This window comes from Scyliorhinus torazame, chromosome 22, assembly GCF_047496885.1.
Source record: "Scyliorhinus torazame isolate Kashiwa2021f chromosome 22, sScyTor2.1, whole genome shotgun sequence".
NCBI lineage: Eukaryota > Metazoa > Chordata > Chondrichthyes > Carcharhiniformes > Scyliorhinidae > Scyliorhinus > Scyliorhinus torazame.
Window position 1 is genome coordinate 79,824,777 of NC_092728.1, and position 25,327 is coordinate 79,850,103.

The 25,327-nt window shown below is 46.7% G+C and overlaps 1 long non-coding RNA gene across 2 annotated transcripts in view; it reads left to right on the forward strand.

The window, feature by feature from the left end:
* The window catches only part of LOC140399159 (uncharacterized), a 94,374-nt gene that overhangs the window by 21,100 nt on the left and 47,947 nt on the right, over nt 1-25,327 (forward strand). Inside the window, exon 2 of one of the 2 annotated variants that reach the window (XR_011937648.1) lies at nt 8,588-8,702. This is a non-coding gene — a long non-coding RNA (uncharacterized lncRNA). The remainder of the gene's footprint in view (nt 1-8,587; nt 8,703-25,327) is intronic. The other variant, XR_011937649.1, reaches the window with a different exon arrangement.

Here is a 25,327-nt window from a genome sequence, read left to right on the forward strand (position 1 = left end):
ACCCCAACACACACCCACCCCAAATCACACTCGCCCCACAACACACCCACCCCAAAACACACCCACCCCAAAACACACTCAGCCCAAAACACACCCACCCCAAAACACCCACCCCAAAACACACCCACCCCATCACACACTCACCCCAAAACACACCCACCCCAAAACACACACACCCCAACACACACTCACCCCAAAACACACACACCACAAAACACACCCACCCCAACACACACTCACCCCAAGACACACCCACCCCAAAACACACACACCACAAAACACACCCACCACAACACACACTCACCCCAAGACACACCCACCCCAACACACACCCACCCCAAAACACACCCACCATCAACACACACCCACCCCAACACAAACTCACCTCAAAACACACCCACCCCAAAACACACTCACCCCAAAACACACTCAGCCCAAAACACACCCACCCCAAAACACACACCCCAAAACACCCACCCCAACACACACTCACCCCAAAACACACCCACCCCAACACACATCTACCCCAACACACACCCACCCCAAAACACACCCACCCCAACACACACCCACCCCAACACACACACACCCCTAAACACACCCACTCCAACACACACACACCCCAAAACACACCCACCTCAACACACTCTCAGCCCAAAACACGCCCACCCCAACACACACCCACCCCAACATACACTCACCTCAAAACACACCCACCCCAAAACACACACAACCCAAGACTCACAAACCCCAAACCGCCCCCCAAACCACACCCACCCCAATACACACCCATTCCAAAACACACCCACCCCAACACACACCCACCCCAACACACACCCACCCCAAAACACACCCACCGTCAACACACACCCACCCCAACACACACGCAGCCCAAAACACACCCACCCCAAAACACACTCACCCCAAAACACACACACCACAAACCCCCCCAAACCACACTCACCCCAAAACACACCCACCCCAAAACACACCCACCCCAACACACACACACCCCAACACACACTCAGCCCAACACACACCCACCCCAACAGACACTCACCTCAATACACACCCACCCCAAAACACACACACCCCAAAACACACCCACCCCAAAACACACCCACCCCAAAACACACTCACCCCAAAACACACACACCCCAAAGCACACCCACCCCAAAGCACACCCACCCCAAAACACACTCACCCCAAAACACACACACCCCAAAGCACACCCACCCCAAAGCACACCCACCCCAAAACACACTCACCCCAAATCACACCCACCCCAACACACACACCGCAAAACACACTCACCCCAACACACACACACCGCAAATCACACCCACCCCAAAACGCAACCAGAATGCACCCACCCGATTTAGCTCCCGCCCACAACATATCCACATCAGAAAACACCCGGCCCACTGCACACTTACCCTGAACCCACAACAGCTTCGTCACAATGTGCCCACCCAACACCTCACCCACCCCGCAACACATGTACCCCGCAACACCCCACCGACCACGCATCCAACTGACCACGCACCCAACCGACCACACACCCACGTCTCAACACACGGTCTGGATGGATCGCTTTCATCAACTGAGCCATTCAGGCAGTTTTAGATACTTGCATGAGTCATTTCCTACTGTCTGATAAACTCATCTACATGGACTGACATCAGTCTTTTCGATTAACAGTGCAATCGAAGTATTGTTTGCGCTTCATGTGCAGAGTCCAAGTTTCCTCACAGGGCAGGTGATAATTAAGGGATTCCCTCTTGCAACAGTTATTGTTCCCGCCAAGTAATTCTTTGTTTTGTCTGATAAGAAGTTATGGTGATATATCACCACAATAGATAAAAAAGATTTTCAAACGTTTATAACTGAATTTATAAAATGATCCATTCCTTTTAGACAGCATGTTTGAGCACCAGAGTGAAGTTATAGTTATGTTTTTTAAAAAATATTTTTTTATTAAAGTTTTGCAAAGTTTTTCATGATAAATAGTAATAATCCTAACACAGCAAAATAGAAGCTCTGGTGAGCATGAAGGGCATATTGCCAATAAATGTAGGTCCCAGAACAAGCAAAATAAAATTGATACTGAACAGTTTTTGAACAATGATGGGGTTGGTTTCCTTTCCATTAATCTTTATTGTCACAAATAGGCTTACATTAACCCCGCAATGAAGTTACTGTGAAAAGCCGCTAGTTGCTACATTCCGGCGCCTGTTCGGGTACACAGAGGGAAAATTCCGAATTCTCAGCTGGTACGGGAATTGAACCTGCTTTGCCGGCCTTGTTCTACATCACAAACCAGCTGTCTAGCCCACTGAGCTAAGCCAGCCCCTGCGGGTGGAATAGATATTGAAAGTTACAATCCGCTGCCTTCGGCGCTGAGGACCCGGGTTCAATCCTGGCCCCGGGTCACTGTCCGTCTGGAGTTTGCACATTCACCCCGTGTTTGCGTGGGTCACGCTCCCACAACACAAAGATGTGCAGGGTAGGTGGATTGGCCCTTAATTGGAAAAAAAGAATTAGGTACCCAAAATTTATTTTGATAAAGTTGAAAGTTACAATCCATGTCACCAATCTTGCCACGGCCACATTTGGCCATTGTCTCCATCTTTTCAGCCACCAAATGATGGCAGCTTCTTTTACGAAATCCTGCCAAGCTGTGATAGTTTGGGTTTTTTCTGAAATTTCCAGTTTGCTATGTTCATTTCCTTAATCCCAGGTCATAGAATCATAGAATTTACGGTGCAGAAGGAGGCCATTCGGCCCATCGAGTCTACACCGGCTCTTGGAAAGAGCACCCTACCCAAGCCCACACTTCCACCCTATCCCCATAACCCAGTAACCCCACCCAGCACCAAGGGCAATTTTGAACACCAAGGGCAATTTATCATGGCCAATCCACCTAACCTGCACATCTTTGGACTGTGGGAGGAAACCGGAGCACCCGGAGGAAACCCACGCCCACACGGGGAGGATGTGCAGACTCCGCACAGACAGTGACTCAAGCCGGAATCTAACCTGGGACCCTGGAGCTGTGAAGCAATTGTGCTATCCACAATGCTACCGTGCTGCCCAGTGCTGTCAGTGCTCTCCTCGCTGGTTGAACTGAAGCAGCACAGTGCTGCACCTGAAATGAAAATCGCTTATTGTCACAAGTAGGCTTCAATGAAGTTACTGTGAAAAGCCCCTAGTCACCACATTCCGGTGCCTGTTCGGGGAGGCTGTTACGGGAATTGAACCGTGCTGCTGGCCTGCCTTGGTCTGCTTTCAAAGCCAGCGGTTTAGCCCTGCGCTAAACAGCCCACCTCATTATGCGCAAGAGAATCAGGTTATTTTGAGGTGGGTTTTCCAGGTTAGAACAAAAGGTAAGGGTGGCGAAAACTAACTTGCTGGTGACAGAGGTTCAGTACATCAAAGAAAAACCATGGTTCATATTTGCGAGACTGTTGATTTTGGCGTCTGGTGATTCCTGAGGAAATGGTAACACTCGAGGGGGAAGTGGATTCCAGGATTTTTAAAAATGACGACTTTCCCGAGACAGCGACAGTGGCGGCTTGGGAAGGAAAAGGAGGATATTATGTGAGGAATTCCAATAGGATGTTCTTCAGGCTGCACATAACTTGACAATGAACATCCTTGAACATTCAAGGAGGTGTGAGTGTTGGGGGGGGAGTGAATTCATTTAGAGTGAATTAGAAAAAAGAAACAGGACATTCAAGTTCAGAAAATGCCACGTCTGGTCATGCGAGCTGCCAAAATTATTGGAATGCGAAGCACTCTCTCTTTCCCCAAGCCTATTGCCTGCTTGGTAGTTCTGCTCCTGATACAAGTGATTGTATATTAGTGTCAGCCAAGGCTCAGTTGGTAGCACTCTTGCCTCTGAATCACAAATTTGTGGGTTCAAGTTCCGACCCTGTAGTTAGATGCAGAAGTCTCGGCCGGCACTCCAGTGCTATAATGTCAGCCTTTCGGTTGAGAAGTTGAACCAAGGTTGTGTAAAAGATTCCAGGACCCTATTTCAAAGAGGATTATCCCCAATGTCCGGGTCAATATTCATCTGTCACTGGTAACCCTGGTCACTGTCGCAATGCTGTTTATGGGATTTTACTGTGCACAAATTGGCTGCATCATTACAACGGTGGCTACATAGCAGAATATTGGCTGTAGGGCAGCACGGTGGCCTAGTGGTTAACACAGCTGCCTCACGGTGCTGAGGTCCCAGGTTCGATCCCGGCTCTGGGTCACTGTCCGTGTGGAGTTTGCACATTCTCCCCGTGTCTGTGTGGGTTTCGCCCCCACAACCCAAAGATGTGCAGAGTAGGTGGATTGGCCACGCTAAATTGTCCCTGAATTGGAACAAATAATTAGGTAATCTAAATTTTTAAAAACAAAAAGAATATTGGCTGTAAAGCATTTTGGAATGTCCTGTTATGGAAGGCAACATGGGTGGGATTTTCCACGTTTGCCAATGAGGTTTCCCGTTGAATGCGACCCTCATTGCCGGGGGGGGGGGGGCCATGGCAGGGGTGCGCTGTCAGCGGGACCAGACGATTCAATTGCCAGGAAAGGCTAGAAAATTCCGGTCTATAAAAATGCAAGCCTTTTATTTTACTGCTAATGCTGTACTAACTTGATGAACTTGCATCTCATTGGGTAAACCCATCGACAGACCAGGGTGGCATTTTCACTTGGAGAAGAGTCATGATCTTATTGAGAATGTCTTACATATTTAAACAAGAACTCTGGGCTGGTTTTGCTCAGCTGGCTGGACAGCTGGTTCATGATGCAGAGAGGACAGCAGCGTGGGTTCAATTCAGGCTGAGGTTATCCAAGAAGGCCCCGCCTTCTCAACCTTGTCCCTTGCCTGAGGTGAGGTGATCCTCAGGTTAAATCACCACCAGGCAGCTCTCCCCCTCAAAGGGAAAAGCAGCCTATGGTCATATGGGATATGGCGACTTTACACCAGATAAATGTTTTGTGAAATATGAACGCATATGGCCCAGTAATAAAGTTTGTCTCAGACACGGTACTATAATTAGGCCAATAGATTTGCCATCGCCAAGGTTCATCCAGAAACTTACATCTTCACACTTTCCGGAATCTTCTTTGTAATTTGCAGCCAACAATGGGACTAATGAAGAGCTGTTACACTATCATGGACTCTATCATATCAGGTGGACATTAAAGAGCCTACTTGAGGCAGAGTAGGGGAATTCTCCCAGTCTCCTGGTCAACATTTTTCCCTTAAACAATCCTAAAACAGATTATCTAGTCATTATCACATTGTGTTTTCTGGGCACTTGTTTTCAAATTGGCAACTGTGTTTTCTACATTACAAAATTAACTGCATTAAGCATGTCATTGGCTGTGAAGTAGTTGGAATTTCCTGAGGTGGCGGAAGGTGCTATATAAGGTAGATTGGGGGAGACTGTTGGCAGGCAAAGGGACGGCTGGTAAATGGGAGGCTTTTAAAAATGTGTTAACCAGGGTTCAGGGTAAGCACATTCCCTTTAGAGTGAAGGGCAAGGCTGGTAGAAGTAGGGAACCCTGGATGACTCGAGATATTGAGACTCTGGTCAAAAAGAAGAAGGAGGCATATGACGTACATAAACAACTGGGATCAAGTGGATCCCTTAAAGAGTATAGAGATTGTCAAAATAGAGTTAAGAGGGAAATCAGGAGGGCAAAAAGGGGACATGAAATTGCTTTGGCAAATAATGCAAAGGAGAATCCAAAGAGCTTCTACAGATACATAAAGGGAAAAAGAGTAACTAGGGACAGAGTAGGGCCTCTTAAGGATCAACAAGGACATCTATGTGCAGAGCCACAAGAGTTGGGTGAGATCCTGAATGAATATTTCTCATCGGTATTCACGGTGGAGAAAGGCATGGATGTTAGGAAACTAAGGGAAATAAATAGTGATGTCTTGAGAAGTGTGCATATTACAGAGGAGGAGGTGCTGGAAGTCTTAAAGCGCATCAAGGTAGATAAATCCCCGGGACCTGATGAAATGTATCCCAGAATGTTGTGGGAGGCTAGGGAGGAAATTGCGGGTCCCCTAACAGAGATATTTGAATCATCGGCAGCCACAGGTGAGGTGCCTGAAGATTGGAGAGTAGCGAATGTTGTGCCCTTGTTTAAGAAGGGCAGCAGGGAAAAGCCTGGGAACTACAGACCGGTGAGCCTAACGTCTGTAGTAGGTAAGTTGCTAGAAGGTATTCTGAGAGACAGGATCTACAAGCATTTAGAGAGGCAAGGACTGATTCGGGGCAGTCAGCATGGCTTTGTGCGTGGAAAATGATGTCTCACAAATTTGATTGAGTTTTTTGAGGGGGTGACCAAGAAGGTAGATGAGGGCAGTGCAGTAGACGTTGTCTACATGGACTTTAGCAAAGCCTTTGACAAGGTACCGCATGGTAGGTTGTTGCAGAAGGTTAAAGCTCACGGGATCCAGGGTGAGGTTGCCAATTGGATTCAAAATTGACTGGACGACAGAAGACAGAGGGTGGTTGTAGAGGGTTGTTTTTCAAACTGGAGGCCTGTGACCAGTGGTGTGCCTCAGGGATCGGTGCTGGGTCCACTGTTATTTGTGATTTATATTAATGATTTGGATGAGAATGTAGGAGGCATGGTTTGTAAGTTTGCAGATGACACCAAGATTGGTGGCACAGTGGATAGTGAAGAAGGTTATCTAGGATTGCAACGGGATCTTGATCAATTAGGCCAGTGGGCCAACGAATGGCAGATGGAGTTTAATTTCGACAAATGTGAGGTGATGCATTTTGGCAGATCGAATCACCAGGACCTACTCAGTTAATGGTATGGCGTTGGGGAGAGTTATAGAACAAAGAGATCTAGGAGTACAGGTTCATAGCTCCTTGAAGGTGGAGTCGCAGGTGGACAGGGTGGTGAAGAAGGCATTCGGCATGCTTGGTTTCATTGGTCAGAACATTGAATACAGAAGTTGGGACGTCTTGTTGAAGTTGTACAAGACATTGGTACGGCCACACTTGGAATACTGTGTGCAGTTCTGGTCACCCTATTATAGAAAGGATATTATTAAACTAGAAAGAGTGCAGAAAGGATTTACTAGGATGTTACCGGGACTTGATGGTTTGAGTTATAAGGAGAGGCTGGATAGACTGGGACTTTTTTCCCTGGAGCGTAGGAGGCTTAGGGGTGATCTTATAGAGGTCTATAAAATAATGAGGGGCATAGATAAGGTAGATAGTCAACATCTTTTCCCAAAGGTAGGGAAGTCTAAAACTAGAGGGCATAGGTTTAAGGTGAGAGGGGAGAGATTCAGAAGGGCCCAGAGGGGCAATTTCTTCACTCAGAGGGTAGTGAGTGTCTGGAATGTGCTGCCAGAGGTAGTAGTAGAGGCGGGTACAATTGTGTCTTTTAAAAAGCATTTAGATAGTTACATGGGTAAGATGGGTATAGAGGGTTATGGGCCAAGTGTGGGCAACTGGGACTAGCTTAATGGTAAAAACTGGGCAGCATGGACTGGTTAGGCCGAAGGGCTTGTTTCCATGCTGTAAACTTCTATGATTCTATGATTCTATAAATGAAGCAGTTAGAATGCCCTAAGGTGGTGGAAGGTGCTATATAAATGAAGCAGTTGCAATGACCTGAGGAGGTGGAAGGTGCTATATAAATGAAGCAGTTGGAATGCCGTGAGGAGGTGGAAGGTGCTATACAAATGAAGCAGTTGCAATGCCGTGAGGAAGTGGAAGGTGCTATATAAATGAAGCAGTTGCAATGACCTGAGGAGGTGGAAGGTGCTATATAAATGAAGCAGTTGCAATGACCTGAGGAGGTAGAAGGTGCTATATAAATGAAGGAGTTGGAATGCCCTGAGGTGGTGGAAGGTACTATGCTAATTGGCACACGTGACTGGTTAATTCAGATGGTTAGATCATGGTGTGAATAATGCTGGAATCCTGGGTTCAGCCCTCTACTAATCAGTGTGTCTGTTCAGCCTCAAACCACGCCAATGTCTTCTATTCAAGGCTGAGTTAGACAAATTTTTGATCTACAAGGAAATCGATGGTTATGGGTGACAGGTAGGGAAGTAGAGTCGAAGCCACAATAAGATCAGTCATGATCTAATTGGATGGAGGGGCAGGCTCGAGGGGCCGAATGGCTTACTCCTGTTTCTTATGTTCTTACTGTCTTTCCTTCATGAGGTATAATCTCAGTGACAAGACTTTACACCAGTTTATTGTCTGAAAGCCAGATTACAGTAGCTGCACCCAAATTGTTCCCTATTCAAAAAGAAGTGGGGGTTAAGTATGTTGCAAGAGTGAGAATTCAGATTCCTTTCTGATTCAGCTTTGAGTGACAAAACCAGTGTGTCCCTTCAGACAAGAAAGAGAAAATCCATCCCTCAGCTCCGCTACAACACTGGGGAGAGGAGTTTCCTCCACACTGTTAGCAATTGGAGCAGATCATTCTAGACATATTGATCTTATGAAATGGTAGAAAACACCACAATCAGGACTGACTGCTGATAAGACAATGTAATTTTAGAGGAATGCAGACCTCCCGATTGCTTTATCCACAGATGGCAACAGTTTACTCCCTAACCCTCCCTAACCACCAGGAGAGTGGAGAAGAATCCAACGGGAAAGGGAGAACTACAGCCCACAATCAGAAATTGAAATCATCCTGGAAGTAAGGTACATTTTTGAACTTAAAATTCAGTAAAAATTACTTTTCCCAAATAAAAACAGATGTTAAACTGCTCAGCAAGTCACTCAACATCGTGAATAAAAGGATAGCCTAATTTCGCATCAGCCTAGAAGTTGGAAGTCTATAGTCACAGAAGTCAGTGCAGAAGAAGGCCATTCGGCTCAGCGTCCCTGGCCGCTGAAAGAGCACCCTACCTAAGACCACACCTCCACCCCATCCCCGCAACCCAGCAACCACACCTAACTTTTGGACACTATGGGGCAATTTAGCGTGACCAAGCGACCTAACCCGCACATCTTTGGACTGTGGGAGGAAACCGGAGCACACGGAGGAAACCCACCCACACACGGGGAGAATGTGCAGACTCTGCACAGACAGTGACCCAAGCCGGGAATCGAACCCGGGTCCCTAGCGCTGTGAAGCAAAGTGCTAGCCGGGCTGCCCTCTCGTCATATTCAATGTGTTTAGTAATCTTTCCTTTAACTTTCTGATTATCCTCCTGCATTGTTTCAACGGTTCTAATATTTGTTGATTGATTTTTCTTTATCTCAGAGTTCATTTCTACTTATCTTGAACTGGCAAAGTTCAGCATCACTCTGCTTTTCACATCTTTCAGATCTCAACTTGATTTAATTCACTTCTTCACAATTAGATTCAACTGTTGCTTCCCCGCCAGTATTCCTGGGCAAAGCGATCAGCATTTCTTTATTTCTTCAATGCAGAAAAACAAGTTTATTACAATCCTTTGTATGTGCCTTATGTGCAAAAGGGTTCCCGATGGGTGTACTCCTTTTCTAAATCTGGTTCAAAGTAGACTTGACGAACGATATTAATGATGTGAAAGGTGAGGGGCATTTTCCCTTCTGGAAATGTTTCACAAGTTAGGTCTTTTTCGAAGCAGCAGATTCCTTAAGATTATTCATGCATTCCTGCAGAAGGTTTGTTGCAGATAAACTATAAGTCACTGTTTAATAACAACTCTGTATCACTCTCAATTAGGGTTCGACTTTTAGTAGTTTTACAAGGGGTCGAGGCTTTAAGACTTGAGCGGATATTTGAATTGACATTATTCTGGCCATGGTAGTGAAAAGACACATTCATCACTTTGCCAATGAACCTAATGAGTGATTACACAGTCGGAGCATTTCAACTGCAGCTGTTTGAATGGGTCCTAGCAGACTGTAACAGGAACCATGTGAAAGTGTCTTGTGATGACCATCAAGTGGATGAGTTGTAAACACTTTCACAGAATCATAGGTCCGAGTGGCGAAGGTATTGGGGCAGGAGTTGCGACCGTGGTGGGGTCATGCTGAGGCTGCTGAGGGGCAGCTGATTAAACCCAAGCAGAAAGATGTGGAAGGATAGCAGTGCCGGTGTTAACCCCCATACTTGTGCTCGGAAGTTATTTCTGTCGCTGATTTGGCTCCAGACGGGCTTCACGGATTCCTTCAGGTTTGGGCGACAGATGTGAGAGTTTGCGGTAAGCGGTAAGATTCTAGATTTCAGGCACGGGGGTGGGGGTTTGGGGGAGGGGGTGACTCGAAAATGGGGGGAAATAGCAAATGAAGGAGCAGTTTAGAAATATGCAACTCTATATTTGAACCTTTAAAGACAAAAGTCATGACTGTGATTCATCTCCCTTAAAGAGCAAGCTCCATCATCTTGCCGTGGGCAGCACGGTAGCACAGTGGTTAGCACCATTGCTTCACAGCTCCAGGGTCCCAGGTTCGATTCCGGCTTGGGTCGCTGTCTGTGCGGAGTCTGCACATCCTCCCCGTGTTTGCGTGGGTTTCCTCCGGGTGCTCCGGTTTCCTCCCACAGTCCAAAGATGTGCAGGTTAGGTGGATTGGCCATGATAAATTGCCCTTAGTGTCCAAAATTGCCCTTAGTGTTGGGTGGGGTTACTGGGTTATGGGGGTAGGGTGGAGGTGTTGACCTTGGCTAGGGTGCTCTTTCCAAGAGCCGGTGCAGACTCGATGGGCCGAATGGTCTCTTCTGCACTGTAAATTCTATGAATCTTTGGAAAAAGAGGAAGAAACTTATGATGAAATTTGGTCTAATACTTATGTTCAAGTAATGCATGCCAATAATAAACATGTCGAGGGACCAGCAAAATATTACTGACCCTCCCAATGGTTTAGTTAAAATCTGAGTTAATGATTATATTAATTATTCTGAATTCAGTTCTCAGACATTGTCACACTCAGTCATTCTAGTATCCCCAGTACAGCAGCATTCCTCATTGAGAATAGGCTGCTACAGCAGCTATCTGAGAACACTATCTTTTATCGACAAAAGCCAATCTATGCTGTGCCATGACTACGGGTCATGGCCCTGAATTACTCACGGATAAATTGAACTTTTAAATAAGACATACGCTTTTTAAAAATGGACATAAACTGGCTGACGCTGCAAAGTAACCACTTGCTGGAATCCCTATGTGGACTACGCTTGACCAATTTGTCCAGAGAGAACGGAATGTCACACCTTTTTCAGACAGAGATACTGCAAAGGAAGAGGTGCAGGGTGGGATTTTCCAGCCATTCCCAGCAGTGCGAATAATGGGAAAATCCGTTGACAGTGGCAATACCAGAGGATTGTGCCACCACCTAATGGTGAGTTACCTGTGCTGCTGTAAATCATTCCAGCGGGGTGGGGTAGTTCAGTGAAGGGGTGGAATCCTGCCCACAATGCAAAAGGGTCACTGTGCGGAGTCTGCACGTTCTCCCCCTGTCTGCGTGGGTTTCCTCCGGGTGCTCCGGTTTCCTCCCACAGTCCAAAGACATGCAGGTTAGGTGGATTGGCCAAGCTAAATTGCCCTTAGTGACCAAAAAGGTTAGGAGGGGTTACGGGGAATAGGGTGGAAGTGAGGGCTTAAGTGGGTCGGTGTAGATTCGATGGGCTGAATGGCCTCTTTCTGCACTGTATGTTCTATGTTCTCGGAAGAGATGCAGTACAAAACCCCGAACTGTAATCTTGTGTGGAGATAATGCTGTGTGGCTGATTACCGTCTCAGCAGAAACCATTTCCTGTGAGTTATATCCCAAACTGTGGACATGATGGTTGGAATTTTCCAACCCTTCACGCCAGCGGGATCTCCCACATAGTGGGGTTGGAATAGACCAGCTGATGTGAGTTGAAAGAAAGAAGTTCTGGGCGAAACACATGTTTGTGTTTTTTTCCCCTTCCTGGAATACACAAGAAAAAGAGTTGTCAAACCAACCCTGGTTTCTGTGGGCTGGTCTGGTGTTCTAGTTATGCTGTGCCAGTATGTGAAGGTCACAGCTGAAGAACATCCACTAGGTATCCCTACACATGCAGGTAAAAAAGGTCTCTCTCTCTCTGGTTGCTGGAAGCAAGTCATAAATCAGCAAAGCCACAGTTGAAAAGAAAACAGGACAACTCTTTTCAGCTGATCTACGGAACCAAGAATCTCCAAACCAACTGCTCAAATGCCAAACTCAGCGCTACCAGAATCACCCAACTTAATGGCTGCAACATTTCACAATCCACTCCTGACGGACAAACCGAAGACTGATTTGTGTGCCTTTTTCAACTTTTATTTTTGGACTCATTTCTTATTCATAATCTGTGTGCATGTATGTTGTATTTTATTACTTTCTTCTCATGTTTTATTAATTAATAATCTCAATCATTATTTAACTCAACGAAACCTAGTCAAATTGGCTCCTTTTAAAACATAAATACATTAGCTCTGGAAAAAGGTATCTATGAGGTGATCCTTTTTTAAATTAGCCTTGCAGCAGAGGCCAGTCAAAGGGGTTGAATAAAGAATAAAGATGGGGAACCAGTTCATCCCTCCAGGATCATAATAAATTGAGGGACCTCAGGCGGTATTCACCGTTCCCCGACGCCGAAGTCGTAATCGGCGATCGGGCGGAAAATCCCTTCCGACACCCAAATCGGGGGCGCCGCCAGTGTTTTATCCTCCGCCCCCTGCGGAATTGCGTCATCGCGTCGCGCTGCATGCCGTTGGAAGGCCTTCCCCTGATGCTTCCCCACCGATGGGCCGGTGATCTCAGCAGTCGGGAACCCAGCTTGGCGGCTGCGGACTGTGTTCAGCGCCGCCACAGTCGGCCGGAAGCCATGCTGCTGGCTGGGGGGGGGTGCTTCCGTGAGGCCAGGGGGTGGCCAGAGGCACTATTTGGCAGGTCGAGTCCGCGCACGGCCAGCGCCATATTTTACGACGCGACCGCTGCATGCCGTCTCCGTCCGCATGCGCGGCCATGGACCCGGCCATTTTTCAGTCACTTATATCATGGCAGCCGGGAGTCTTACTCGGCGCCAATTTTGGCGTCCTAAAACATCACAATTGCCATGCCGGTGTCGGCACTTAGCCTCCAAAACGGTGAACTCGCCCCTCATCCGGGGACCGGTCATGATGGCTAATAGGTGAAAGTAAAATGAATTAGAAAAACTTGCCCAGTTCAGCAAAATCTCCCCATAATACCAAGCATTGCCAATCATACAGAAAAATGGTAAAGATAGCAAGTATTGGAAATTAAAAAGATTATACTCTTGCAGTAGAGAGTAAGCACGATGGAAAATGGCAAACAAGAAGGAGATGATTTGGAAATTATACAATGTGAAGGAGTGAATGACTGTTTAATGCATTACCGTCGCTGCTTTTAAGTGGTCCTTTTAAGCTATTTGGCTCAAATCAGTTAATATCTCTGTTATGTTTTGGGGGGGGCTTTACTCCAGTTACTTTTCATAGAATTTACAGTACAGAAGGAGGCCATTCGGCCCATCGAGTCTGCACCAGCTCTTGGAAAGAGCGCCCTACCCAAGGTCAACACCTCCACCCTATCCCCATAACCCAGTAAACCCCACCCAACACTAAGGGCAATTTTTGACACTAAGGGCAATTTACCATGGCCTATCCACCTAACCTGCACATCTTTGGACTGTGGGAGGAAACCGGAGCACCCGGAGGAAACCCACGCACACACGGGGAGGATGTGCAGACTCCGCACAGACAGAGACCCAAGCCGGAATCGAACCTGGGACCCTGGCGCTGTGAAGCAATTGTGCTATCCACAATGCTACCGTGCTGCCCACTACTTTGCTAAGGTTAAGTACCTAATGGCACACCATATGAGCTGCAGTCTGCGTTAATCTGCCCAAGACCGAGATTATTTGCAGCAAGACCAAGATTTGAACAAAACTCTTATTACTTTCCTCCAGCTTTGCAGTTACACTGGCCGTGACTTTGTTCATGCAGCAGGATCCTGGGCCTTAAAGCGGGGGAGCGACTCCACTTTGGGCATTTGCAGGACTCAGGCATGCATACTATAGGGGGAGGGGTGAAGGCAGGTGTACATATTACAGGAGGCAGACAGCCCCCAACAACAGGTCAACAGTCTCAGAAGTGCCACCAAGAGTGGATGAAGAGGATGCCATGGAAGGCTGGTGCCCTCCCAAATAGGAAGTCATGATCTGTGGATACTGGGGCCAGTCATGCAGGTCCTGGTGAGGGCTTTGGGATTGGTAAGGGTAGGCAGCAGCCTTGCTCTGTTGGGTTCCCTTGAAAGGCCAAATAATGCCCAATAGGATGGCACCCACTTCCTCCCTCCATCCCCCTCGGGTGCCCACTAATAGGCTGCAGGGATTTACCAGACAGTCTTCCCACATGGTGTTGGACCCACCGGTCACTGATGAAATGCCAGTGGCAACAGGAAGTGGCCTTTGATTGATCACTTCAGTGGCTCAATTGGCTTCTGTGCAGGAGGGCTGTATGCCACATTCGCCCATTAACCTATCCCCCCCCCCCCCCCCCCCCCCCCCCCGCAAATGACAAAATGGCATGACAGTGGGATGATAGCGGGCACTCCAACCCCTGCCTCCTCACAGGCCAGACAATTCCCAACCTGTCCCCAGAGCGCTGGCATAATTTAGCCCACTGTACATCCTTCTATTATTTCCTTTGACTTCAGATGATCTTTAAAAAGTCTGTGAGCAGTACGAATGTTATTCTGTTGCCTTGCATCATTCTCTGGAATGGCAAATAATTGTCACATTTGCTGCATTAAATTTCACTGTGAATCGATACATCTGTCTGATAGCTTTACATACATGGATCATGGATTGGAACAAAACAGGCTGGTGAAAACTTTCAAAAACATGACAGCAAATTTCCATTATGTACCTCTAAATCTTACACTGATCAAACATAAATTCAAAGAAAATTATAGAATACTTGTATTTGAATTGAATGGTAACATGGTGATTGTGGTAATTGTCCCTTTCAGGGCAATACAGCAGAGATAGGGTCCTCTGGCTAAGGGGACAAAGTGGAACACAGAATGGGTAATCACCCCAAGGGGTTGTCATAATATACACCAGTGAGACCAATCAACATACACACCGCAGCCAATCACCAGTGAGAGCACACGCACTATAAAGACAGGGGACATCAGAGTTCCCGCTCATTCGAGTAGCAGCTAGCTAGGAGCACAGAGCTCACAGCCTGCAACACAGACATTCACCATGTGCTGAGTGCATCAACTGGTTCGGACAAGGCAAAGGTCTTTAGTTAAAGCTGGTATCGTATTTACCCACAGTTCAAGTATGTTTAAATAGTTAACCGTTTAATAAAACAGTGTTGCACTACTTCAACTGATGGTGACCTGTATGTGATCCAGAACACCCAACACATCATGATACCAGGTGTGGTTGCATACTAGCATTTCTTAGATCTACCTGCAAGTGATCTGCCTTCCGCCAGCATTCCGTCATCCTGCAACATGGACAACATCAGCCCACCGCCGGCCCTCCGCATCGCCGCCAACCTCGGGGCCACCTGGAAGATTTTCAAACAGCGCTTCCAGCTCTATCTCGAAGCCACGGACAGGGAGGACGCCTTGGACACCAGAAAGATTGCCCTTCTCCTCTCCACGGCCGGGGACCATGCCATCCATATTTTCATCTCTCTCACCTTTGCCGATGACGAAGACAAGACGAAGTTCAAGACGGTTCTCAAATTTGACACTCACTGCAGCGTAGAGATGAATGAAAGTTTTGAATGCTACGTGTTCCAGCAGCGTTTGCAGGGTAAGGACGAACCTTTCCACTCCTTTTTAACGCACCTCCGCATGCTTGCGCAATCTTGCAGCTACGGGCCCACCTCCGACTCCGTGATACGCGACCAGATCGTTTTTGGTGTTCAGTCGGATCCCCTACGTCAGCAGCTCCTCAAAGTAAAGCGACTGCCATCGAGACCTGTGACCTACATGAAAATGCCACCAGTCGGTACTCCCATATACAAGCGGCTGAAACGGTGCGGCAAGGTCCCCACGAGGCGGAACGGGTCCAAGTGACTGAACACCTCCAGGGCCTCAGCCTGGATGAGGGCGGCCATTTTGCGTGCTTTTTGCGGACTCCCGCGCTTGTACGCACCAAATGAGGGGACGGCGACATGGAGGAACGTAATGTGCAGGCGCGCATCATGCAGGACCGCACCGCGCATGCGCAGTGGCGCAGCGAACGTGCTGACGTCATGACGCGCGGCAACTGTGGCCCCGCCCATTTAAAGCGGCAATGCCCCGCAAAATCTCGACAATGCCTACAATGTGGAAGACTTGGCCACTATGCTGCCTGCTGTCGAGCAGCTCAGCCGTCCAATTCATATCGCTTCAGCCAGCCTCGCAGGAATGTTCGGGCAATTCAACCCACGGTCATCGAGTCCGATTGTGACCGCCCACACAGCAGTGACACCGGGGACCCGAAGGCGCCTTTTCGAGTCGGTGTCGTAACGGAAAACAGGCTGGCCCCGAAGCAAAGACACCAGCCGCTGTCGGTATACAGCATCAATCCAGACAATGAGTGGTGTTGCTAACTTTCCGGTTGGTTTAATTGCTCTGTTTTATTACCTTTGCTCTCGAGTCGCCAGGTATTTTTATGATACCGCCACGAGGTTCAAGTCCAAGTAATGATCAATAACGCAATACACCGATTAGTAAGATTCAAATCAAAGCACATTTAGTATACACAGTAATTGCTACTCATGCACAAATTCTACGTCTAAGCTACTTCTACAACTAACAGGCCTATACTTAACTTTAGACTGGCCCACCAGGTCAGGGGAACAAATGGCCTTTCGTTCGGGTTCTGAGTCTGCGGGATTCGAAGTTGGTCTGGATTGGTAGCTAGGAATGCCTATCTCGTAGCAAGCGTTGAATTAAGACTTACTTCTGTCGGTGGTCACTGCACCGGTCACGGTCAATATTGGCTGGTGTTGCTGGGGGACCCGGGCAGGACAAAGAGAGAGAGAGAGCGATTTGAACTTGGGGCTTAACTCTTATAGTCCCCAGGTGCTTCCCGCCTTTCGGGGCGGACCCTGTGATTGGACTTTGTCCCAATCGCTTGGTTCGATTTCTCCAATACTGGAGCGGTTCCCTGATCGATGGGCGGTCTTGAGGTGTTCGTTCACCTCCTTTGTGTTGGCTCCTGCTGGCGCCGAGGAGTCTGGCTTTGCTTTGTGTGTCCCAAATGTTACTTTTTGTTCCCGGGGATTGCTCATCAGTATGTAGATGGCTGCTACTTTGTTATGCTGATGGTCGCTGGTATCGATGTTGTCTGGCCTTTTGCAGAGTTAAATACACAGCAAACCTGTACCTGCTGGTTTCTGTCTGTGTTGGCTGAGTTTCCCATCAGCCTTTGCCGTTCGCCATTTTAAATCGGGAGTTGGCCAATTTAGGTGGCTACAGTGGTGTGCCACCCTGACGGTCAACTGGCCCCAAATACGATTCCGTCTGGACACTGGTGCCTCCGCCAATCTCATGGCGTGGTCTGCTTTCCAAAGCCTTCGTGTCAAACCAACCATTCTTCCATCGGCCTGCCAGCTATTGGACTACAATGGCAACATCATTCCTGCTACTGGCTCATGCCAAGTCGAAGTGACGCACAAGTCACGAAAAGCCATCCTTCCTTTCGAGATCGTGGGCTCCTCGAAGGATTCTCTGCTTGGCGCACAGGCGTGCAAATTGCTAAACGTCGTTCAAAGAGTTCACTCTCTCTCTCCTGATGACACATCAGGATGCTGACTTCAGGGCGCAACTCAACACCATCATTGACCAGCACCTTCGAAGGCATGGGCATGCTCCCATATACTTTCAAGATCACACTCAAACAGAACGCCACGCCTGTGGTGCATGCACCTCGCAGAGTCCCAGCACCCCTCAAGGACCGCCTCAAGCAGCAGCTGCAGGACCACCAAGACCAAGGAGTGATATCCAGAGCTACGGAACCAACCGACTGGCTCAGTTCCATGGTGCGCATAAAGAAGCCTTCCGGCGAACTCAGAATCTGCATTGATCCAAAGGATCTGAATTGCAACATAATGAGGGAGCATTACCCAATCCCCAAGCGCGAAGAGATCACATGCGAGATGGCTCGGGCCAAGCTCTTCACCAAACTTGACGCCTTGAAAGGATCCTGGCAATTCAACTAGACAGATCCAGCAGGAAACTGTGTACATTTAACACCCATTTTGGCAGTTATTGTTACAACAGGATGCCGTTTGGGATCATATTGGCATCAGAAGTATTCCATAGGATCATGGAACAAATGATGGAAGGCATTGAAGGTGTTCGCGTCTATGTTGACGACATAATCATTTGGTCCAGGAGCATATCAGTCGCCTCCAGCGCGTGTTCAAACGCATACGGGAGCAGGGCCTACGCCTCAACAGAGCCAAATGCTCCTTCGGCCAGACGGAATTCAAGTTCCTAGGGGACCACAATTCCCAGTTGGGTGTGCGGCCGGATGCGGACAAGGTGGCTGCCATCACAGCCATGAAAAAGCCAGAGGACAAGAAGGTGGTCCTCCGATTTCTGGGCATGGTCAACTTCCTAGGGAAGTTCATCCCTAACCTCGCCTCTCATACCACAGCTCTCAGGAACCTGGTCAGGAAGGCAACAGACTTCCAATGGTTTCCTGCCCATGAGAGCCAATGGACAGAACTTAAAACCAAACTTACCACGGCCCCGGTTTCGACCGATGCCAGCCAATCTGGCATTGGGGCAGTGCTACTGCAAAGCGATGAGGCCTCATCATGGGCTCCCGTTGCATATGCGTCACATGCCATGACCCCCACGGAACAATGCTACGCGCAGATAGAAAAGGAGTGCATGGGCCTGTTGACCGGTGTCGACAAATTTCATGATTATGTGTATGGCCTTTACCAATTCACCGACGAGACCGACCATCGCCCGCTGGTCAATATAATACAAAAAGACTTGAACGACTTGACGCCTCGCCTCCAGCGCATTCTGCTCAAACTCCGGCGATACGATTTTCAGCTCGTATACACCCCGGGCAAAGACCTGATCATAGCGGACGCTCTGTCCAGGGCAGTCAACACCTTGTGTGACCCAGAGGGGTTCGTCTGCCTGGTTGACGCCCATGTGGCCTTCGTGGTCTCCAATCTACCGGCCACGGATGAGCGCCTCGTCCAAATTCGACGCGAGACTGTGGCTGACCCCCTGCTACAGCGTGTCATGCGCCACCTAACAGACGGGTGGCTCAAGGGCCAATGTCCGCAGTTCTACAACATCAGAGACGATCTGGCGGTAGTCGATGGTGTCCTCCTGAAGCAGGACCGCATTGTTATCCCGCACAGCATGCACCAGTTCTTCTTGAACAGCTACACGAGGGGCATCTTGGCGTGGAGAAGTGCCACCGACGGGTCCGAGAGGCAGTGTACTGGCCCGGCATCTATGACGGCATCGCCAACACATTACTCAACTGCCCCACCTGTCAGCGGTTCCAGCCGGCCCAACCACGTGAGACCCTACAGCCCCATGAGTTGGTCACGTCCCCTTGGTTCAAGGTCGGCATCGACCTGTTCCACGCGCTGGGCAGGGACTATGTTCTGATTGTAGACTATTTTTCAAACTACCCGGAGGTGGTACGTTTGCACAACATCACATCGTCTGCAGTCATCCGTGCCTGTAAGGACACCTTTGCTCGTCACGGCATCCCATTCACTGTGATGTCGGACAATGGCCCCTGCTTCGCAAGCCAGGAATGGTCCAACTTTGCCAGGAGGTACAACTTTGTGCATGTGACATCCAGTCCCCTGTACCCCCAATCCAATGGCAAAGCGGAGAAGGGCGTCCACATATTCAAACGGCTCCTCTGCAAGGCTGCTGATGCAGGATCCGACTTCTACCTCGCTCTGCTGGCCTATCGCTGGGCCCCACTGTCCACTGGCCTGTCGCCAGCCCAGCTGCTCATGGGTCGCACCCTGAGGACAACGGTGCCGTCCATTCACGTCCCAGACCTCGACCACATTCTGTTCCTTCAATGAATGCAACTGTCTCATGCACAGCACAAGGCGGCTCATGACACCCGTGCAGCTGATCTCCCTGCTCTGGCTCCAGATGACAACCTCCGCATCCATCGTCCGGATGGTGGCTGTTCTGTAACTGCTGTGGTTCTTCGGCAGGTTGCTCCCCGCTCATTCCTGGTTCATCTCCCGGATGGTTCCATTCTGCGCCATAATCGGCGTGCCCTTCGTCTCATTCCGTGCTCGCTACGTGATCCTCCGCCAGTGCCACGCCCTCCTGTTGTCCCTGACCTGGACTATGCAGAGATTCCGGTTACTCTGCATTCTCCTCACTCTGATGCAGTCCAGCCCACTCCTCAGCTGGTGGCTCCTGACCCACCCTTGAGGCGGTCAACCAGAATTCGTCGCCCACCTCAGAGACTTAATTTGTGAACTTTGCACTAATGGACTCTCTGGTCTGTTCTGTTCTTCTGTTTAATCATTCAAGGGGTTTGTATATAGTGTTCATCTCGTTATTTGTGTGACACACTGTTTTTTTCTGCACCACGTACCTTCCCATATAAATAGCTTAGTTTTATGTACATAGTCCTGTAAATATTTCACACACACGTAATCAGGAACATTCACCACACACTATTTATTGTCACGCAGGCACATTTTCTTATATAAAAGGGGGTATGTCATAATACACCAGTATATCATGGTGCAGACACACACTGATGGACACACAGTGGGACCAATCAACATACACAACACCGCAGCCAATCACCAGTGAGAGCACATGCACTATAAAGATAGGGGGCATCAGAGTTCCCGCTCATTCGAGTAGCAGCTAGCTAGGAGCACAGAGCTCACAGCCTACAACACAGACATTCACCATGTGCTGAGTGCATCAACTGGTTCGGACAAGTGAAAGGTCTTTAGTTAAAGCTGGTATTGTATTTACCCACAGTTCAAGTATGTTTAAATAGTTAACATTTTAATAAAATAGTGTTGCACTACTTCATGTGTTGGTGACCTGTGTGTGATCCAGAACACCCTACACATCAGGGGTGGAGTCCTCTCTCAGGCAGGAGACATGTAGAGGCTAGGTGCCGTACAGTTTTTCTCATTAATAAATATCTTCTGTGTTTCTAATTAAGTCTGTGAAAGTGCATCATTACATCTGGCAATGAGGATTAGATAATGATGACACTGCCTCTGGCCCGACACCTGTGAGTACCCAGTTTTAAGCGATGTCTGAAACATAAAGTACTCACCTGAATGCCTCTCTTTTGCGAATAGGCCCATTTCCGATGTTGAGATATTGCCAGACCCTGAGGGACAGATACAGATCAAACCCGAATTGGCTGGTAAAATCAGAAACATATAGAGAAAAAAATCAAGAGAAGATAACCGTGCAAAGCAAGATCTGTGGCTTTAAGTTTTTTCAAAAAGTAACTTAAGTTAAAAAAAGAGTTGTTGCAAAGTTTTCTTTAAAAAAAAGAGAACTCAGAAAGAAGTGCCATAAGTGAAAAAAGAAAAAAATGGCCAGGGAGCTACAGGAGTTGACTCGAAGTGGCAGGAAAATCAAAAGGCTGAAACTGACAAGTACCCAATTGGAACAGAGCCTGCAGGGGTCCCTGCCAACAATCACTGCACTGATGCACTTCAAGCAGAGAAGTTCTGAAATTTAAAAAAGACAAGTCAAAAAGTTTTAAAAGCAAGCTCAAGAACATTGGTTCTGCAAGTGAAATAGACAAAAAAAAACAGCACTAAAAGTGGAAGTTTTAAAAGTTAAGAAAAGAGCAGCCAGGTTTGCGCCAAAACACAGAGAGAAAGTTGATAGCTGCTGACTGCTCAGTGAAAGAAAAATGATAGTCTTAAGGCAGTAATGCATTTAAAGAAGTAATGCATTTAAAGTGGGCAATGCATTTAAAGCGACAACCACAAGACGGAACAAACATCTATGGACTGGAAAATTGGAGAAGATCCCATTTAGAGGGCAACTCTAAAAGAAAAAGGTTCATAAGCAACAAAGCCCTCAAGGAAGAGGCAATGCAAGACCTCAGAGGAATTGGGAAAAAGAAAGAGGGCACGGAAAGACCCAAGAAGGAGAGGAATGAAAGACCCCAGAAGGAGGGCAATGTAAGACCCCAGAAGGAGGGCAACAAAAGATCTCACAAGATGGAGAGCACTGAAAGAATTGCAGAACAAAAACAAGTCAACACTTTGTTGAAGACAGATCTGACCAACAGTGAAGCCAAAAAGGTTGAAGTTAAGACAAGTAGAAGTGAAGGTTCCATTTGTCAAATGTATATGTCCAGTGACAACATGATGGATTCTCCTGAGAAGAAATTAAATACTTCAAAAGAAACGAGGAACTATGAACATAAAGAAGAATCAGCAAAAAGAATTAAAACTCTAGAAAAGACATTAAAACCACAAGATGAAATGACTGTCAGCAAACTTTTTAAAAAGTTGTGCAAATTTACAAAATGAAGTTTAAAGAATAAGGAAAAATTAATGAGGCAATGAATAAGCTGACGTCCATGAAAAAGCAACTTGAAAATAAGAGCAAGTCCAGTGAAGAACTGAAACAGGAGAATAAGAGCTTGAAAAAGGAAGCTTAGCAATGAGAAATTAACTGAAGAAGTACAAACATTGAAATTGACAGCAGAATCAACGATTCAGACAAAGAAAGAAAGTAAGATTACGTGCCAGAACAAGACTGCAGAACTGGTCACGCGAATGGAAAAGTGTAAGAATCAATATCAAAAAATGGTCGACAAAAAAGATGCTGGAAAGAGAAGAAACTATCAGACAACCCAAGTACCAGAAACAGAGAACCACGACCATTCCTTCAGATGTGACGGACCGAGACTGCGAAAGAACTGTCAAGACATAAGACTTTGTTGTATTGTGATAATATGTGCCTGCATGCGTTATAAAAAACCTATATTCAACATATTACATGGTATAGTAATATGAAACTTCGGGAGTGGATCAAGTTAGACCCTCGGAATTATTGTCTCTGAGACAGAACCCTGTCATACCAAGTAGACAGGGAGGGACGGATCGTTTGTTAGCATGTGGATCACTTGAGGAGTAGAGAAACACTCCAGTGTTGCCATCAAGAAATGTTTTCAAACCCATTAGCACCAAAGTACCTGATCGACCTGTTTTAGACATAGCTGATGTCTCCGTGGAAGGAAGTAGTAATGAACTGCCTATGCCTGAAGAGGCATCCGTTATTGCAGTTCCTGCTACTGTCAATCCTAGTGAAGCATCTCATACTGCAGAATTATGCCTCTCTACAAGAAACAGAAAAAAAAACCACAGACTCGATTGATAATTGTCCAACTTGTGCACATAATGTGTAGTTGGAATTTAGGACTGAGTAACCTGGTTATTGAAGGTTATATAAAGGAGTTTAAGGGGGAGGGATGTGGTGATTTGTGGCGATTGTCCTTTTAAGGGCCACACAGTAGAGTAAGGGTCACCTGGCTTGGGGGACCAATTGGGACGCAGAGTGGCTAATCAGTTACGCTTCTATTATCAATAAATACATTTTGTGCTTCTAATGTAGTCTGTGAAAGTGCATCAGTACAGGCATGGATACCTGTTGTGAATATAAATCACTATTCTGGGACTACTGTTCATCAATTCAAGTTTGCTCATTTTCTGACCCTGTATCTGCTTTATATTCCTGCGCCCACCATGACAGAGCAACATACTAATACTGCATTATATCAGAGGCAAAAATGCTTCATTTGTTTCTTATCAAACAGTCTCTTATAAAAAATAGTTGAGGCAGAAATTTTAATTGAATCTGCTTAGCGGCAACTTCAACTATCCCAAGAAGTAATTTAAATGTCAGTGGGATGAGAAGGATGGCCAGAAAAAGTGCTGGAAAAGTAGGAAACAATTGCTCAAGTCAACATTTTCCTCCACAGATTTAGCTCAATGGGAAAAAAATAAATGTTAGTAAGCAGGTGAGTAAGAGAGTCGAAGCATAAAAAGCAGGAACTAACTTTTGAGCTGTTAATAACTGCTACTTGGAGTCTTCCTTCCTACCCAACATAGGTGAAAGGAAGTTAGAAAAAAATATTTTGTGGTTACGTTGACCAGAGAAATTCAAGCAGCATTGAGCAGGGCTGATCGGAACGAAATACAGACACTTAGTCAGAATGACAATTGTTTGCGCACAGAGCAAAATAAAATTGAGGCAAGATCAGCATGGCTAGTACTTTTTGTTTAAATTTAATCTAAATATAGTGGATCTAATAGCAAAGTAACAATGATATAGATGAAGCCTATGTAATGCGTTTCTTGTGCATTAGGAATGCATATTACCGGAACAATTTAAGTCCCAGTCAACGTATGTAATGCAGTTTTATGAGCCCAGTATATTGTAAAAATTGAACTGTAGTTTGAAAGAATTATGTAAATGAATTAATAGTACCAATGTATCATGTTAATGTTAAAATGCATTGGTGTAATTTATCAATGGATTGATTGCATCAAACGTGATAGACCTTTCAAATACTTCAAAATTTACCATACGATGTAGTAATCTATATTATTAAAAATGCATTTTGCAGACTATGTGCACCTATATTATTCTGGTATTTTGAGGATAATCTAACCCTGCCACTCATTACAAAATGAGCACCAAATTGTAATCTTTTCTGGTATGTTAATCTTGCATATTTATCCGTGTTTCAAGACATGTCGATGTCGTGTTGTCTGAGAGAGATTGCAGTTTACTTTAAAGTCTGTTGCAATGTTAGAATTCTGGAACAAGTCAGGCATCTCTTGAACCATATATACTAGACTAACCAAATATGATTGTCCATTCATATGTATTTAGATGAAGTACAGCTATATTAGTACATATTTGTAAATTTTGCTGCTATTTTACACACCAAAACTATGCGATGTTTTATTTGAATCTACTAGATTGCAGATCCTAGTTATAAGTTAATGTTGCTAGTCCCATGGCAACTGGGAAATTCCATAGTTACAGTCATAGCAAAATGTTACTACATTTTAGCTAAAACTTGCATCACATAAGTGCTAGGCAATGACCATCTTCAACAAAACAGATTTTGACTCTCTCCACTGGACATTCGATGGAACTACCTCTTACCATCTACCTTACCATCAATATCCTGGGGATTACTATTGACCAGAAACTTAGCTGGACAGGCCATATAAATACTGTGTCTCCAAGAGTAGGTTAGGGGCTAAGAATTCTGCTTGAGTAACTCAGGTCCTGACTTGCCAAAGCCATCAGTTACGAGGCACAAGCCAAGAATG